Below are 16,377 nucleotides of genomic sequence, written 5' to 3'. Positions count from 1 at the left end.
GAGGCCTGTTTGTCTCACATGTTGGCCATTCATGCTGTGGGAAATTGGCTGTTGATTTATAATGTACCCAACTGCAACACATCTAACCCCAGGTCTGCACTACGGGGACTAGGCCAGCATAGCTATGGCGCCATAGCTATACCAGCATAACTCCCTAGCATAGACACAGCCTACACCAGGGGTCCCCAATGCGGTGCCCGTGGACGCCATCTAAATGCGCTCACGTCCTGGCCGGCAGTCAAGCATCCGCCGAAATGCCGCCAAAATTTGGCGGCATTTCGGTGGCAACGCCTCTCGATGACACCACTTGCTGCTGACAAGCGACGTCATTGAGAGGCATCGCCGCCGAAATGCCGCTGACATTCAGCGGCATTTCGGCGGATGCTTGACCGCCGCCATGGTCCTTCATCTGGCGCCCGCCAGACAAAAAGGTTGGGGACCACTGGCCTACACCAATGGAAGGGGTTTTTCCATTGCTGTAGGAGCACTACCTCCTTGAACAACAGTAACTAGGTCAACTGAAGCATTCTTCCATCAAACAACTAGCGTCTACACTGGGGGTTAGGTTGGCATAGCTATGCCTCTGACAGGTGTGGATTTTCACACCCCCAAGTGACATAGCTCTATCCACCTATATTTTAAGTGCAGACCAGACCTTAGTGCAGTTCATAAGGGCTGTAACAGAATACTGGCATAATCCAGGTTGCCAACCAACTAAACACATGGGAAATGTGGAAAAGGCCACTCTGCAATAAGATATCCAGACAGGAAGTTAAGATGTTAGTAAAGATGAATATATGTTGAGCAGGACAAATATGTTGTAAAAATCATTTAGCTTGCTATTGGCATTTCTTTTATTTTTCAGGTCTGACAGCTTTTTAAAGAAACTGTCTAATATCCCTTTTCACTCTCTTTTTCATCCAGACTGTCAGTGGCAACTGGCTATTGTGTGAAATAAAATCAGTTTCTTTTGATTTTCCCCCCTCTCTGCACTAAGGACAAGGTTTTGTGTTTAATGATTTTTCCTGTATTCCTTTATGCAGTTAACAGGGACATAGTCAGATGCTGAGGTCTCAGTCTCTGTACTGTAGAGATTTCAGGCTGGCTTCAGAATTTTAGAGGTATTCTTGGGGATGTGGAATAGTTAGTACAGGAATCTGTAGACATGCATTCTATATTTGATTTTTGTTGCTGACCCATTGGAAGAGGAAGATGTGAAATGACATCTTGTATGAGAAATTCTGATCCACGCTACACAATTTTGTAATTTCTTTCGAAGCATTTTTATTTATAGTTGAAAACTCAAAAATGTTATGCAAAATTAAAGACAAAATATTTTTTTTGGGGGGAGGAGAGATTTTGTTAAAAAAAAACATGATTCCCTTCTGCTATGGACTTAAGACCTGAGCTCCTATGAGCAGCTTGCAGAGGAGAGGGGATGGGAGACTGTCTTGTGTTTACCTTAACCAGTGAAGTATTTTGTAAATAAAATCCCTGTCATTTTACAGCAGTCAAATGGCTGCTCAACTCAAGGTGGCCACCCAGGCTTTCTGTTCCATGCTGTAAACAAAAACAGCCTTTTGCTGACTCACTCAAAAGGTGCAGCCTGGATTAGGCCTCTACTGAGGCCAGGCTTTTAAGTTTTAAGACAGGGACATCCTTCCTCTGCGTCCCAGTTTTACCCAGAACTGCCCTGTTGGAAGAAACAACAAGCCTTTTTTTTACTATGTCTGTTGGTCCCTGTTTAGCTTCTGTCCACTCCCAGCCCTGCTAGCTACTGGAGGACTAATTCTTGTTGTTCTGCCTGCAGCTGAGGGTGGCCTCCCTAGGCAGCTCCTGAATGTCTAAACTTGCTGCTCTTTTCCCCCCAAAAGAACACCTTTGGGTGGGGTGCACCAAAGTGGTGGTGCCTCCTGCAGGGGGCAGCAAATGCCTGGTACATCCTGTCACAGATGTAGCTTGACCTAACTTCAAGTTCTTTCATACAATCATCATTTAAGTAGCTTTCAAAAAAGCAAAACTAGGGCTATATAGTCAAATGTTAGTAGAATGACAAAAAGTTCCAATTCCATTAAATTATCTCCCAGTCAAAGAAAATCATTAAGGGTAATATTCCTTTAAAAATCTGCTTAAATCCAGGAAACCTACAGAGAGCTTCACAGGATAGTAAGCTTGTTGCTTGGCATTTGCTTTTATAGACTAGCCACCACGTTTTCTTGCCAGAGTTAAATACTGTTGTCAGGTCTTTTCCACTTTTAAATCTAAAAATATTCTGTGGGAGAGTTAGTAATTGGAGCAATTCTTTTAAAACATTTTAAAAGTGTCTTCAATAGTGGACAAGTTAAAATTACGTGGTGGGTGATTTTTCTTGATTCACTGAAGACTACTTTTGACTGTCTCCTGGATTGAGATGATGTAGAAATGAGTTTGTAGCAGTAATCTTGTGAGTGATCATTCACTGCAGGTAACCATTTGAGTGCTTGGGAGTGGGCAGCTTTTTTAGTGCTGTCATTGATGAAGGGGGAAAGAGTGGCCACTATTCCTGTGTCTCAAACTCTTCCAGTCTCCAGCTATTGTGCAGCCAAAGATTCAGTTGCATTCCTTCTATCCAGGTTCTAACTAGAGACCCAGGACCTTTCACCTCTGCTTCTATGGCTACATCTACACTGCACACCACTTGCAGCAGCGTGTAGGCTATGTGTAGCTACCCGCCTCAGTAAAAACAGGCTGCATCCACACTGTGGTGTGGAGCTACATGTGTCAGTGAAAGGCTTTGCCAGTGGGGAGCCTGCCAGAGCCTGTCCCTGCTGCTGGAGTCAGTGACTGTGGCAGGGAAAACAACAGTGTAGATTGGAAAGGCACAGCTTCGGCTGCAGAGAGTTGTGTAGGGTCTATACTCAGGTACATACCTCCAGGGTTCAGGTGTGGGGTCTATACTCAGGTACATACCTCCAGGGTTCAGGTGTGGGGTCTATACTCAGGTACATACCTCCAGGGTTCAGGTGTGGGGTCTATACTCAGGTACATACCTCCAGGGTTCAGGTGTGTCTTTACTCACCTGAGCAGTGCCTCATCATCTACACTGTAATTTATATTCATGCTATGGAGGCATGCAGTGTAGGTATGCTACTTGTTACCAACAGGTGTCTGCAGTGTAGAGGTACCTTATGATACCATGGCAGTAGGAAGTCCTGATTCCCCACAAACCTCGCACTCTCATTATCTCGTCCTCCCAAGGCTGGAACATGGCATCATGTTTTGTGAAGCATTGTTTGCCTGCCATGTCTGTCTCTTCCAAACCTCTGTTCTAAACAATAACATCTTGTGTAGATGCAATTGTTCACCAAGTCATTACTTCCCTACACTCAAAGCTATAATAAATTAGACTCTTTTGCCTCCTGCACACGTGTATATGGAATAGGGATAGTGTAGGGATACAGAAAACATAAGCCAGACATTTTAATCAACCTGCACTGAATACCCTGACTCAATAAATCATGGCAGCCAAACGCCATGCCGTACAAGCAGTAAAAGTCTACACAGAAGGAGGGTCACAAATAACCACTTTGTAGACTAAGCTGGAATTGAAAAATAGATACACGATGGACTGTGTGCTCCTAATATTTGCTATTGTGCCACCCATTCTACCCAGGTGTAAAGGAATTGAAGCTGGTCTAACACACATCAAGGAGCTGTGAGAGGCTGGGGGCTACTTCTGCATCAGTGGTTCTCAACCTTTCCAGATTACTGTACCCCTTACAGGAGTCTGATTTCTCTTGTTTACCCCAAGTTTCACCTCACTTAACTACTTGCTTACAAAAATCAAACATAAAAATATCACAGCACTATTACTGAAAAATTGCTACTTTCTCATTTTTACCATATAACAAAATTAATCACGTGGAATATAAATATTGTACTTACATTTCAGTGTATGGTGTATAGAGCAGTTTAAATAAGTCATTGTATTAAATTTTAGTTTGTACTGACTCAGCTAGTGCTTTTTATGTAGCTTGTTGTAAAACTAGGCAAATATCTAGATGAGTGATGTACCCCCTTGAAGACCTCTGTGCACCCTCAGGGGTACACGTACCTCTGGCTCAGAACCACTGTTCTAAATGACACATATTTTATTTGCTTCTGGCTTGTCTGCATGTAAGGTATACAAGCTTTGATTCCCTTACATATGGATGGCAGATGTAAATAAGTGTCTCACTGAAGAGTAAAGGGGGTCTAACTTATACATTCTATACCTCACTTCTGATTTTGGCCCCTTGCTTCTTTCTCTTCGCTTCCATCAAGCACAGTGAATAAGAAATTCCCTGCACTGCGGTTCTGTCAAGTATCTGTGGGAGTAACCAGCACCCTCCACACCAAGGATGAGTGTATGTCATATCACTGACACACTCTTCCAGCGGTGACTCAGCTTGCCAGTGAGAGTGGCAACAAATCACTGCACAGCAGCCTGGCTGGGTATGTTTACTCTGTTGTAGTTTTAATAGGCCTTCTCCCTAATGGCTTCACCACCAGGAATGGGGCTTCCCCACAGTAGGACAGACCTTGTTGTTCTTCCACCTGTGCTTCTACTGCAGCACATTCCCTGAAGTATGACCCTCTTTCGTCCCTCACTAGCCTCTTTAGGCACACTTTCGTGGCCCCACTGAGCTAAGCAGGGCTTCTCTGTAACAAGGTAGGGGGAGCCCCTGGGCCACTACAGCCTAGCTGGGAGAGTAGAAGCATTCCTAGAGATAGGTCATTAATATGCCTATAGCTTTTCAGTGTAGATCACAAACATGCTGTTTTTATTAGGGTATGAAATGAGATGTTTTAAAAAGTGCCAAATGGAGACGAATAGCTGAGTTCATGCCATCTGATTTATTGCATGGGATTCACTGAGATGGAAGAACTTTTTTTTTTCCTGTGTGATCCCTTCCTATAGGACCCAGTGTCCTAGGTTTCTCTGTCCTGTGCAGACCATCTGACTGTTCTCCCATAGGTTAGATGTGGAAAGGACATATTTGGTTTAGAGTTTCATCTGAAATATTTCCTGTTGCCCACAGTGGACTCCAGTAAACTTTGGCTACTCAGCTCCTGGGCTGCTAAGGACCCAACTCCAGCAGTTAAAATGCTCTGCATCAATAACTGGATTCAGAAGCAGGGCCCTTTGAGCAGCCCTGTCACATTCCACCAGCTTCATGAGGTGTATTAACAAATAGGTGTTTGATGTAGCAACCCATTCCCAGGCTTTTCTGGTGAGGTCCAAATGGAATGTGTGGGGTTTGTTTTGTTTTGTTTCGCTGACACCAGTACTGGTGTTAATTTCCCAGAGCTCGATGTCTTTTCCTGTATGTAGCCGTGTATTAGGATGAATGTGCTTTTCCATACGTTTCTCCTGAGCAGAGCTCACTGAGTTACACAAATATAAGCAAAACTTATGTACCTGAGTATAGACATTACAGGGTTTAACATAACAAGCAGATGCATGAAAGAGAAACAGTCAGAGGCACTGAATACAAAATCAGCACTAAAATGCACAGTTTAGTCCCTGCCCGGGTAAAGTCAGTCAAAGAGTGTTTTCTTCCAGATTACACAGAAGTGAGGTTGAAATGAGTATCCTCCTGTTCATGCAAATCACAGGGGCAGTATGGAGTAGTGATTAGTGCATTGGGCTGGAAGTGCAATGGGTTCTAGTCCCAACTATACCTTTGACTTGTGGTATGACACTGAGCAAGTCAATTAGGATATGTCTGCAATGGAGCTAGCTGCTGTAATTCCCAGTTTGAGGAGACATACTATGCTAACTCTGATGCTAATGCACTGAAAATAGAAAGATGGTGCAAATGGTGGGAGGGGCTAGTCACCCCGAGTATGAACCTAGCGTATTGGATGGGCTTATACTCAGGGCTGCTAGCCACTTGTGCCCAGAAGCGGCACCAGAGTTTCTGGCACCCTAGGCAGAATTTGGGGGGGCGGCATTTTGTGCACTCCCCACGGAGCGCATGGGAGCTTCCGGTTCCACTCCCATCGCGCTGCCGAAGAAGGACCCTCCGCCGAAATGCTGCAGGCGACAGCGGCAGTCATTGAGCTGCTCAATTGCCTGACGCTTTTTCCACGGCACGTTGGCAGAAGGTGCTCCTTTGGCAGCGTGATGGGAGCAGAACCGGAAGCTCCCGTGCACCCTGAGGGGAGCGCACAAAATGCCACCCCCCGAATCCTGACGCCCTAGGCGACTGCCTAGGGTCGCCTAATGGAAGCGGTGGCCCTGCTTGTGCCACTGTGGCTATACTTCTATGTTTAGCAGGCTAGTCTGATCACGGCTAGTGCATGTATGTCTCCTAGAGCTGGAAATTCTACCTTCCAGCTCCTGTGTAGACATACTCTTGACATGCCTCCTTTCATAACATGGGGCTAATGACTACTTAGCTTAGTTAAGTACTTAGATCATTGCATAAATAGCTCTATGCTTGTGTCACGGAGTGTGGGGGAGTCAGAGCCCTGCACCCCCCACTTCCTGCGATTCAGTGTGACTCTCAGCCAGCCAGCCAGTAAAACAGGTGGTTTATTAGATGACAGGAACACAGTCTAAAACAGAGCTTGTAGGTACAGAGAACAGGACCTCTCAGTCAGGTACATCTTGGGGGGTAGGGAGCCCAGACCCCAGTTCTGGGCCTTCCTCCATTTCCTCAGCCAGCTCCAAACTGAAAACCCCATCCAGCTGTCTCACCCAGCCACACACCCCGGCCCCTCTTCCAGCCTTTGTCCAGTTTCCTGTGCAGAAGGTGTAACCTGGCCCCAACCCCCTCCTGGGCTCAGGTTATGTGCTCAAGTATCATCCCTCAAGTGAAGTCACTTCCTTAAATCCCACCACCATCTAGTACTGATGCAGACAGTAAGCTAGTGAAACGTCCATGCAGCATTACCAGGTTAATACTCCCTACTCCATCACAGCTTGTGTCAAGTATTAATAAACACTTGCAAAGAACACATGCCTAGTGTGCTTTGTTATGACCCTGTTCCCCTGAGGGGCAAATGTTTTCAACTTGACTTGGAAGAGGCAGGAGAGGGAGAACCACATCTGGCAGTCATCGACAAAACCTGCTAATTTCCTTACTGTAGACATCTTAGAAATTAACCTTCTTCTACCAGCTCACTGTCTGCTAGAGTCTTCAGATACAAGTCCATTACTCAACGAATGGACACTTAAAGGAGGTCTCTTCCAGGGTCTGTTGCACCAGGGGGACTCTTTAGAAATTAGGTTATCTCGCCAGCTCCACTCTGGAGTCTGCTCTGAGCTGCAGGCAGGCTCACCAACCTCCTGTGGCTGAAGAACTACCTCTTCATTCCTGAACATGCCCCCATTCTAGAATTCATAGACCTAAATTGAAGCTATCATGGTGTATTATGTTGCTTTGGAGTCCATTGTTTTTAATAATCCGCATAATCGATTCAGAAATGCTCAGTCTGGGTGCACTCATTTCACAACTGACAGCTGCTTATCAGACAAAGGCACCTCCTTTACTTGTAAGCAGCAAAAACAATCTGTCTGGAGGGCTAAGGCTTGTGAGGGCATATTTGGAATATTACATACAGGTGGGCTCAACAAAGGAAGACACAAGGGCAATGGGACTTACCTGAGGGGATTAGTCTGGACTGTCTGAGGAGGAGACTGACAAAACACAGCCATGTTCCACCTTGAGAGGGAGGGGCAAGGGACCAAGAGGAAACTACTCACAGTATATACAGTAAGTACCTAAATACTTGTGAGAGGTACCATGGGAGAGAGCTGCTTGGACTTCTGAGACAGACTCCACTGTGTCTCCATCCTGATAGGTTTATACCAAATGTAACAGTAGAACTAGGTAATATTAGTGACTTTAAGGCAAGAATTAATGTCTATTTGGAGCCTGGAAAGATGCCTATTGGCTTCAATGGGCACTGAAACAGGCCTTTAATGTGTTGCCCTGAAAAGCACGTAAGAAGCCGAGGGATGGAATGGACCTATGGTTAAATCTTTGCCCCCAGCTGCTTCGGCAACTCATCATATGACCAAAAACTTTAAGGGTTTGGCTTTCATAACTGCATGTCTAATTTGCAAACACAAATTCTGTGGACATGCAAGCTGGTATAGGAAGCTCAAACATGCTGTCTCATTGCTTGTGTGCTTATGAAAATCAGGCCCTAAAGGCTCCATAGCTATGGGTAATTGTGTGGTGGAGGGGGCTGCTTGATATATAAAAGGGCCAAATGGCCTGTTACTGATGCCTGATCTACTGCTTCTCAGGAGCACCCAGTCTCTTTTGGCCTTGGTTTATTGTGCCCATTGGTTTAAGAATATTGCAGCTGTTCTTGGTTGAGGAGCAAAGATATGTTTGCTGATGAAAGATATGTTTTCCCTATGTTTTCATGGGGAGCTCTCAAATGGAAGGATGAACGTTGGATTTCAATGGGGGTTACAGGTTAAAAATGGGAATGCACAAAGCTCTATTGGGCAAAGACTATTACCAAAAGAACCATAGTTACCATTTTGAAAATGATGCATTGTTATTTAAGAGGAGTTTCTTGCCTGTCTTTTTAGAATGATGTGGTTCTTTTCATTGCTGAAACAGCGACTGAGAGCATTGTAATTTCAGAGCAGCAAAGGAGCACTGTATGGGGAAGACCCACCACATGAATTTGAGAGCAAACTTATTTTTGTGACAGTTAAGAGGCTAAATTATTTTAAGATCTTAATAAACACAGGCTCTCTTCCTGCTGCAAGGCCCTGATTCAGCAAAACACTTAAGCACATGATTAAATCCCATTGATATAAGAAAATAATTACTCAAAACCAGGAAAATAAAGGCTTCAAACCTCCTTTGGATTTAAATGGTACCTGTGAGATTTAGCTGTGTGTTTAAGTGTTTTGCTGAATCAGGGCTGTCCTGCCAAAATGGAACATCCATATGCTGTTTATCAGCTCTGTTCTTTCCAGGTCTGTTTACACGTACTCCAGCACGTTCAGCAGAAGACATTTCCTAGGAAAGGGGGTAAATTTGCTGTGGCATGAGTTGGAATCTGGGGAAGAATATGAAGATACAGCCATGGAAAGGTAGATGTTTAACAATTACTGCACAGGTTGTTGGCGCGCGCATGTGCACACAAACACACACACACAAAATTAAATTGGACTGTCAAAATAATCCTCATGTTTGTACCAATTGTCTGTAAGTGTCTATAACGAAGAGTCCTTGTGGCATCTTAGAGACTAACAAATTTATTTGGGCACAAGTTTTTGTGGCTAAAACCCACTTCATCAGATGCATGGAGTGAAAAATAAAGTAAGAAAAATATATATTATAGCACATGAAAAGATGGGAGTTGCCTTACCAAGTGTGGCGGGGTCAGTGCTAACGAGCTAATTCATTTAAGGTGGAAGTGGCCTATTCTCAACAGTTGACAAGGGGTGAATACCAAGAGAGGGAAAATTATAATAAAAATAATAAAAAGTAATTTTCCCTCTCTTGGTATTCACCCCTTCTTGTCAACTGTTGAGAATAGGCCACTTCCACTCCTTGTTATTTTTGCTGATACAGACTAACACGGCTACCACTCTGAAACCTGTAAGTGTGTAGACTACCAAGATAATTTTATATTTGCAGTGTTGTAGTTGTCTTGGTCCCTGGATATTAAAGAGACAAGGTAGGGAAGGTAATATCTTTTATTGGACCAACTTCTGTTGGTGAAAGAGACGAGCTTTTGAGCTAACACAGAGCTTTTCTTCACATTACCTAAATGCAGTATGGGAGATGTAGTCCAGCCAGGAAGCCTGGCTCATAGCAGGAAATGGGGCATCATGGTATAGAACTACAACTCCCATAAGGCAATGTGCTGCTTTGGTAAAATTCAATTTAATTTTGAAGTGATTTGAAACTAAGAATTTTGGATTAGTTTGATAAACTGAAACTAAACCTTGTAGTTTTAGTAAAGTTGAATGTTTCATTTTGATGAAAAATATTGAAACAAAATAGTTGGGCATTTCTGAAAAGAATTTTTTGGGATTTCTGTGCCACATTTTTTTTGAAATTTCCACTTTTTGTCCCAATTTGAGACAAAACAAATGTTGAAATGTCAGAAATTCTCACTTTTGTTTGTCTGAAGTGCTAAGCAAATGAACTTGTGTAGGTGCAGGGACAGGCTGGGGAAGAGACTGAGGGGAGACTGGGCCACAGACACATGACTGTGGAGGAGTGGGGTATATAAAGATCACTCTTGATCTGCCTCTTTGTATGGAGTCCCTTCCCATTCCGGACCAACCTGCACCTACAGGTTCTGCAGCCTGTCAAACCCAGCCCTGCTGATAGTTAAAATCAGCTCTAGCATCCTTATATAACTTTAACCCACCTGAACATTAGGCCTGAAAGGTCAATTGACATCCATGTTGTGAAAGAGGGAGCTGAGATGCAATGGAAAGGAAATTCCAAGCATAAATACTGTCTGTGCCACCAAATATTTGTGCTAGCTTTGCTTGTTGGGCTGGGACTTCCTCCTTGGTGTGGTAGACACCAGGTATACTCATGGTATTCCATGGTATCTCAGTATTCACTGTAGCTAGGAAATAGTTTTAAAACATTTAATTGTACTAGGAAGAAACATGAGTGTTCGAGTTCACACTTGTAGTGGCAGGGAGATAGACTGCCTAACCTCATAGGTCTGTTTTATTTCTAAGCAAGGTGGATAAAATCAATGATTTTTTTCAAATGGATTTTTTTAATTTAAACTGGATTTTTTTGATAAAATGCTATTTGAAGAAAAAAACCTGTCTAAAGATAGTTTTAATTAAGATACATTATAGCTCAGAGATATCTCATCATGGAATAGGGATTGTAAATTCTAATTCTATAGTATGAGACAATATATTCATGTAATGTTTAAGAAAAGTTTTGTAAATGAGTTCCAATAGTTCATGGATTAGGGACCCAATTATATGGGGATCCAGGGGCTTCTGTATAGATTATTTAGGTTAATCTTTCTATCTACTCAATGGGACTCAGTGCTTAGTCTAGACGATACCATCAGAGATGCTTAGTTTTGCAGTTCTCAAACTGTGGATTTGTGTCTCCAGAGATAACATGCTTAACACAAAAATGTTTTTAAATAAATAAATAAATAATATATAGAGGTGAGAAATAACAGACCTCAACTCTATTGTCACTCTGCAAATTTGTGTACACAGAGTCAATCCCTTACCTCTCTCTAAAAGTGCAAAGTCTCAAAAAGTTCAATGAATAGAAGATTGTTGTGGGTGGAATAGATCTGGACAAGGAGAAGAAGTCTGGAGATAAATGTGAGAAAGGAGGGACAGGCAGTAGAAACAAAAGTGAAACTGTTTGAGCAGCATATTCCAGAAGTCTTGAGGTCTTTCTGAGTGTAGCCTTCATTGATTTGAGATCTACCATACCATTCCCTCACTAGAAAGGAAAACCTATAATGGCAGCAGGCCGTAAAAGAGACCCAGTTTGGGAATATTTTAATGAAGTTCCTCTACCTGTGGGTAAGACAGGCATGCGTGCAAAATGCAAACAGTGCAACAAAGAAATGCAAGGCCTGGTTGCCCAAATGAAACAACATCATGAGAAGTGTTCCTTTTCAGGAGGAAGCTGCATTGAAGACGATGAAAGGAACATGGCTGAACATGCAGGATCTTCAGGTTGGTAAAGTTTTTTTTTCAAACTTCTTTTTTAAGAACTGCCTGTCTTCCTTCTGGACTATTCTTGAATTCTCATGTTTGGGCAAAAAATATAGTTGTTACTTTATGGCAGGGTCTCAAACACACGGCCCGCGGGCCGCATGCGGCCCATGCTCACCCCCCCCGGCCTACCTCCAGGCAAGGGGTGGGAAAACGATAGCTGTAGGATTGCCCTCCTCGAGCCCCGCGCCACTCCCTGAAGCGGCTGGCATCACATCCCTGCAGCTGCGGGCGGGAGGGAAGAAGCAGAGGGTTCCGTCTATGTGTTGCCCTGGCTTCCAGGCACCGCCCCCCTGCAGATCCTATTGGCTGGGAACCGTGCCCAATGGGAGCTTCAGGGGAGGTACCTGGAGGCATGGCAAGCAGCGTGTGGAGCCCTGTGTCCCCCTCCCCCAGGGGCCACAGGGACATGGTTCCAGCTACTTCCTGCAGCGGAGCGGGGCTGGGGCCTGGGCCAGCAGCCTGCCACCCTGGAGCCCGAAGCCCTCCTGCACCCCGCCCCCCAACACGCTGCCCTGAGCCCCCTGCCTGCACCTCAACCTCCTGCCCTGAGCCCCTTGCTGCACCCCACACCCCTTCTGCACACCAACCCCCTGCCCTGAGCCCCCTGCCTGCACCCCAACCCCCTGCTGCACCCCAACCCCCTGCCCTGAGCCCCCTGCTTGAACCTCAACCCCCTGCCCTGAGCCCCCTGCCACATCCCACACCCCTCCTTCACCCCAACTCCCTGCCCTGAGCCCCTGCCACACCCCTCATGCACCCTCTGGGGGGCAGGGAGGGGGTTAGAATGGGGGCAGAGAAGGAGTGGGAAGAGGCAGGGCCTCATGGAAGGGGTGGAGTGGGGTCAGGGCTGGGGACAGCGAGGGGTGTGTGTCAGTGATGCAGCCCTCAGGCCAATGAACTAGCCCTCATGTGGCCCTCATGGTCATTTGCATTTGAGACCCCTGCTCTATGGTACTATCATTTTAGATGCAGTTGTGATAAAAAATAAATAGCTGAAATAGGCAGATCTTCCTTTTACAATTTCACCTTTAAAGTAGTACTGAGTGTCAGTGAATGCAATGAATAGTACTAAATGAGCAGTCTGGTAATAATAATTAAATAACTGCATTGACTTATTTTGTTTAGGAGAATCCATCCTCAACATACAGGATTCTGAAGGCTATCTACCTTCAAGATCACCATCATTTTCTACAGTTTCAGAGTTATCTGCCAATGATAGTGTTTCAGTCACATCATGTATATCACATATCCACAGTATATCACCTGTAGCAAAAAGAAAAAAAAACCCTCCATCATGCAGAAACAACCATAGATAAGTTTGTGATAAGAACCAGCAGATTACAAAAAGAGGTAATGGATGAAAAAATTGGCTGATTTGTTTATGCAACAAACTCTCCTTTCCGTATGATTGAGAACCCACACTTCATTAACATGGTTCAGTCATCAAGACCAGGATACAGCCTACCCAACAGAGCAGATGTTTTGGGCAAATTGCTGAATAAAGTGTATGAAAGAGAAATTGAGCAGTGTGAAATTGTTAACCTGAGTCTTGATGGATGGAGCAATCTCCACAATGATCCTGTTGTATATGCTTCCGTGACAACAGAAGAAGGGAATGTCTTCCTTACAGAAACAATTGATACATCAGGAAATGCACACAGAGTAAAATACTTACAAGAAGTATCAGTAAAAACTATAACAAACTATGAAAAAAAATTCAAATGTCTAGTATGCAGCTTGGTCACAGACAATGCTGCAAAGATGAGAAGAAATTATTTAGAAGAGAGTGAAGAGTCCTGAGCTAATAACATACGGTTGCAGTTGCTCATTTGATGCACCTCCTAGCCAAAGACTTCAGTGTTCCAGAAATAAAGGCTAATGTTGTTGAAATTGCAAAATACTTCTGTAACAACCACTGTGCAGCAGCTGCTCTGAAAAAAGTGGGAGGAACCAGCTAACTCTCCCACAAGACGTGCGATGGAACTCAGTAGTGGACTGTTTTGAGCACTATATCAAGAACTGGCCTAATCTGATGACAGTTTGTGAACAAAATCGTGAAAAAATAGATGACATTGTCACAGCGAAAGTTCTCAACATTGGGCTTAAGAGAAATGTTGAACACATGCTGAGTACCCTGAAGCCTATTTCTGTAGCCTTGAACAAAATGCAGGGAAATAGCTGTTTTGTTGCTGATGCTGTTGAAATTTGGAAGGAACTGAGTGAGATCTTAAAAAGAGAAATAGGCAATGGCAGAGTTAAATTACAAGTATTAAAAAAATGAATGGGACAAGCACTGTCTCCAGCTCATTTTCTTGAAAATATTCTCAGTACTCGGTACCAGGGTCAAACCTTAACTGCTGAAGAAGAGGAGTTGGCTATGACATGGACATCCAGCAATCATCCCTCCATAATGCCAACTATAATAAATTTCAGAGCTAAGGGTGAACCATTCAAGAAATATATGTTTGCTGCTGATGTTTTAAAGAAAGTCACACCAGTGAAGCACTTGGATTCAGAGACTGTTGAAGTGACAATCTCACTTTTAACAGCAGTAGCTTCTTCTGCCGGTGTAGAAAGAATATTTTCTTCCTTTGGACTAATTCATTCCAAACTGAGAAATCATTTGGGACCTGAAAAAGCAGGAAAGCTTGTTTTTCTTTTCCATATTTTGAACAAACAGGAAAATGAAGGTGAAGATGACTGAATTAGCTGCAGAAGCTAATATTTTAAGTTTCTCATGTTGACCTGGCTGACATAGTCGATTTAATTTTTTAAAAAATATTTCATTTAACTATTTTAGTTAAAAACAATTTTAATAAAAACAAACCTGGTTTTAAAAAACTTGAATGTTTGGCTGAATTCAAAAATTCATATGCTTGTTTTGTTAAAATATTATATGTTTGCTGTTGAAGAAAAAAAAATCCAGAATACATAACATTGTTTTAGTTAAATAAAACAATTTAAATGTCTGTCTGGTGATGTTCTCCTCCTAATACAGCATGGCAAGAAAATCCTCCAAATATTAATGATTAACCTGTTGAATCCACCTCCCAATTACTTCATAAATTGCTGCTTCAATTACCTTTGGTAAATGAAATAACCAAACAATAATTAATTTTCTGATATAGCTGTAATACTAATCTGAAAAGTTTTCAAAATAAATCACTTTAAAAATGTAGTGTGTACCTTCTAAAAATGAAACCTACATCTATCTCTGAGTTGTGAAGAATATGTATTAAGGTTATAACAACCAACAAGAATGCCCTTTTATGTAGAAATATATGATTAAAATTGAGTCTTCCTGACCAGTGATTTAAATCATGATTTAAATCAATTTCATTTAAATCAAATCCAACTTGTTTCTAAGTTCTTTGGTTCAGGGATTTGTGAACTCCAAATAACTCTGTGAATCCAAATAATACCTTGGAACATTTACACGTCCCTAGCGATGTTGATGTCTTTGTAAAATATCTTATTGTACCAATTGGAACTGGTCCACTTTCTAGCAATCTAAGGACAGTGTTCCCTGAAACTTTAAGGTCAAAGTAACATAAAACAGCTTATTCATAGAAATACACAGTATTTTTTAAAAGGTCTCTTGTCCAATCAACTATTAAAGATCAGATGAACCCACTCTGGAAAAAAAGATGTCATTCAAATATTTCCTATGTATTGTCCAACTCAACCAGGAACAATTCACAGGAAGTAATCCTTGATTTCTAATGCATTTGGAAACATGGGAAGAGAGTTGGGATGGGGGAAATGTAGAACAACTGCAGTGCTTGACTGCAGTGTCCCACGGGACCGTCCAAATTCGTTTCTGTCGCATCACTTCATAATAGTACTGTAATTTGTCATGTATTTACCCAGGAAAATTGTTCACAGCATCTGTTTTTCAGTGAGGCTCTGTTTTTAGTCTATTATTTTGAACTAAGATAAGTAAAGCATGTGGAAGTTAACTGCCCAAGGTCACAAACATGTCAGATTCTCACCAAAAAACTGAGGAACATCCTGGCTCTCAGTTCATTACTTACTCACTCAGGCATTCTGCCTTCCTAAAAACGGCTTTCTGTTTCCACAAAGTAAAACCCTAGTCTAGCTATTCACACCTAAGCACCAGAGAACCTTGCAACATGCTTTGGCAATTAGTCAAGCTTCATAATCCTCCAGTTTAGACCTTTACAGACATTGTCAGAGAGTGGGAGCAAGGGAAGGCGTGCATGTGTGTGTGTGTGTGTGTGTGTGGGTCGGTGGGGGGGGACAGTTTACACTCCAGTGAATTACAGATAGTACAATAATCTTTGCTGCTTTTTTTCCAAGACAAGACCATCTCAGATCCAAGGACTTCATTTTCCATAGTTTCTTTAAAACAGTGTCACTTCTGGGAGATCACTATAGTGTTACCCCTTTTGGCCCAGTGGTTAGCCAATATTCAGGGTCTTGTGGGTTGTTCCTGTTAGGAGGAGAAATTGATGGTAGACAGATATTTATTTGATACAATCCTGTTTCTTTACAAAGAATTTACCCAAAGTCCTTTTTTCCTGAACACAGTAGGAAGCAAGCAATTGGAGACAGTTTCCTTGTTTAGTATTCCAAGCCTCTTTCCAGCCAGCACTCTGCCCAAACAGCTCCCTGCAATATCTTTGGAA

The sequence above is a fragment of the Mauremys reevesii genome, linkage group 7 (genome assembly GCF_016161935.1).
Source record: "Mauremys reevesii isolate NIE-2019 linkage group 7, ASM1616193v1, whole genome shotgun sequence".
Taxonomy (NCBI): Eukaryota; Metazoa; Chordata; order Testudines; family Geoemydidae; genus Mauremys; species Mauremys reevesii.
Note: the sequence above shows the minus strand (reverse complement) of the source record.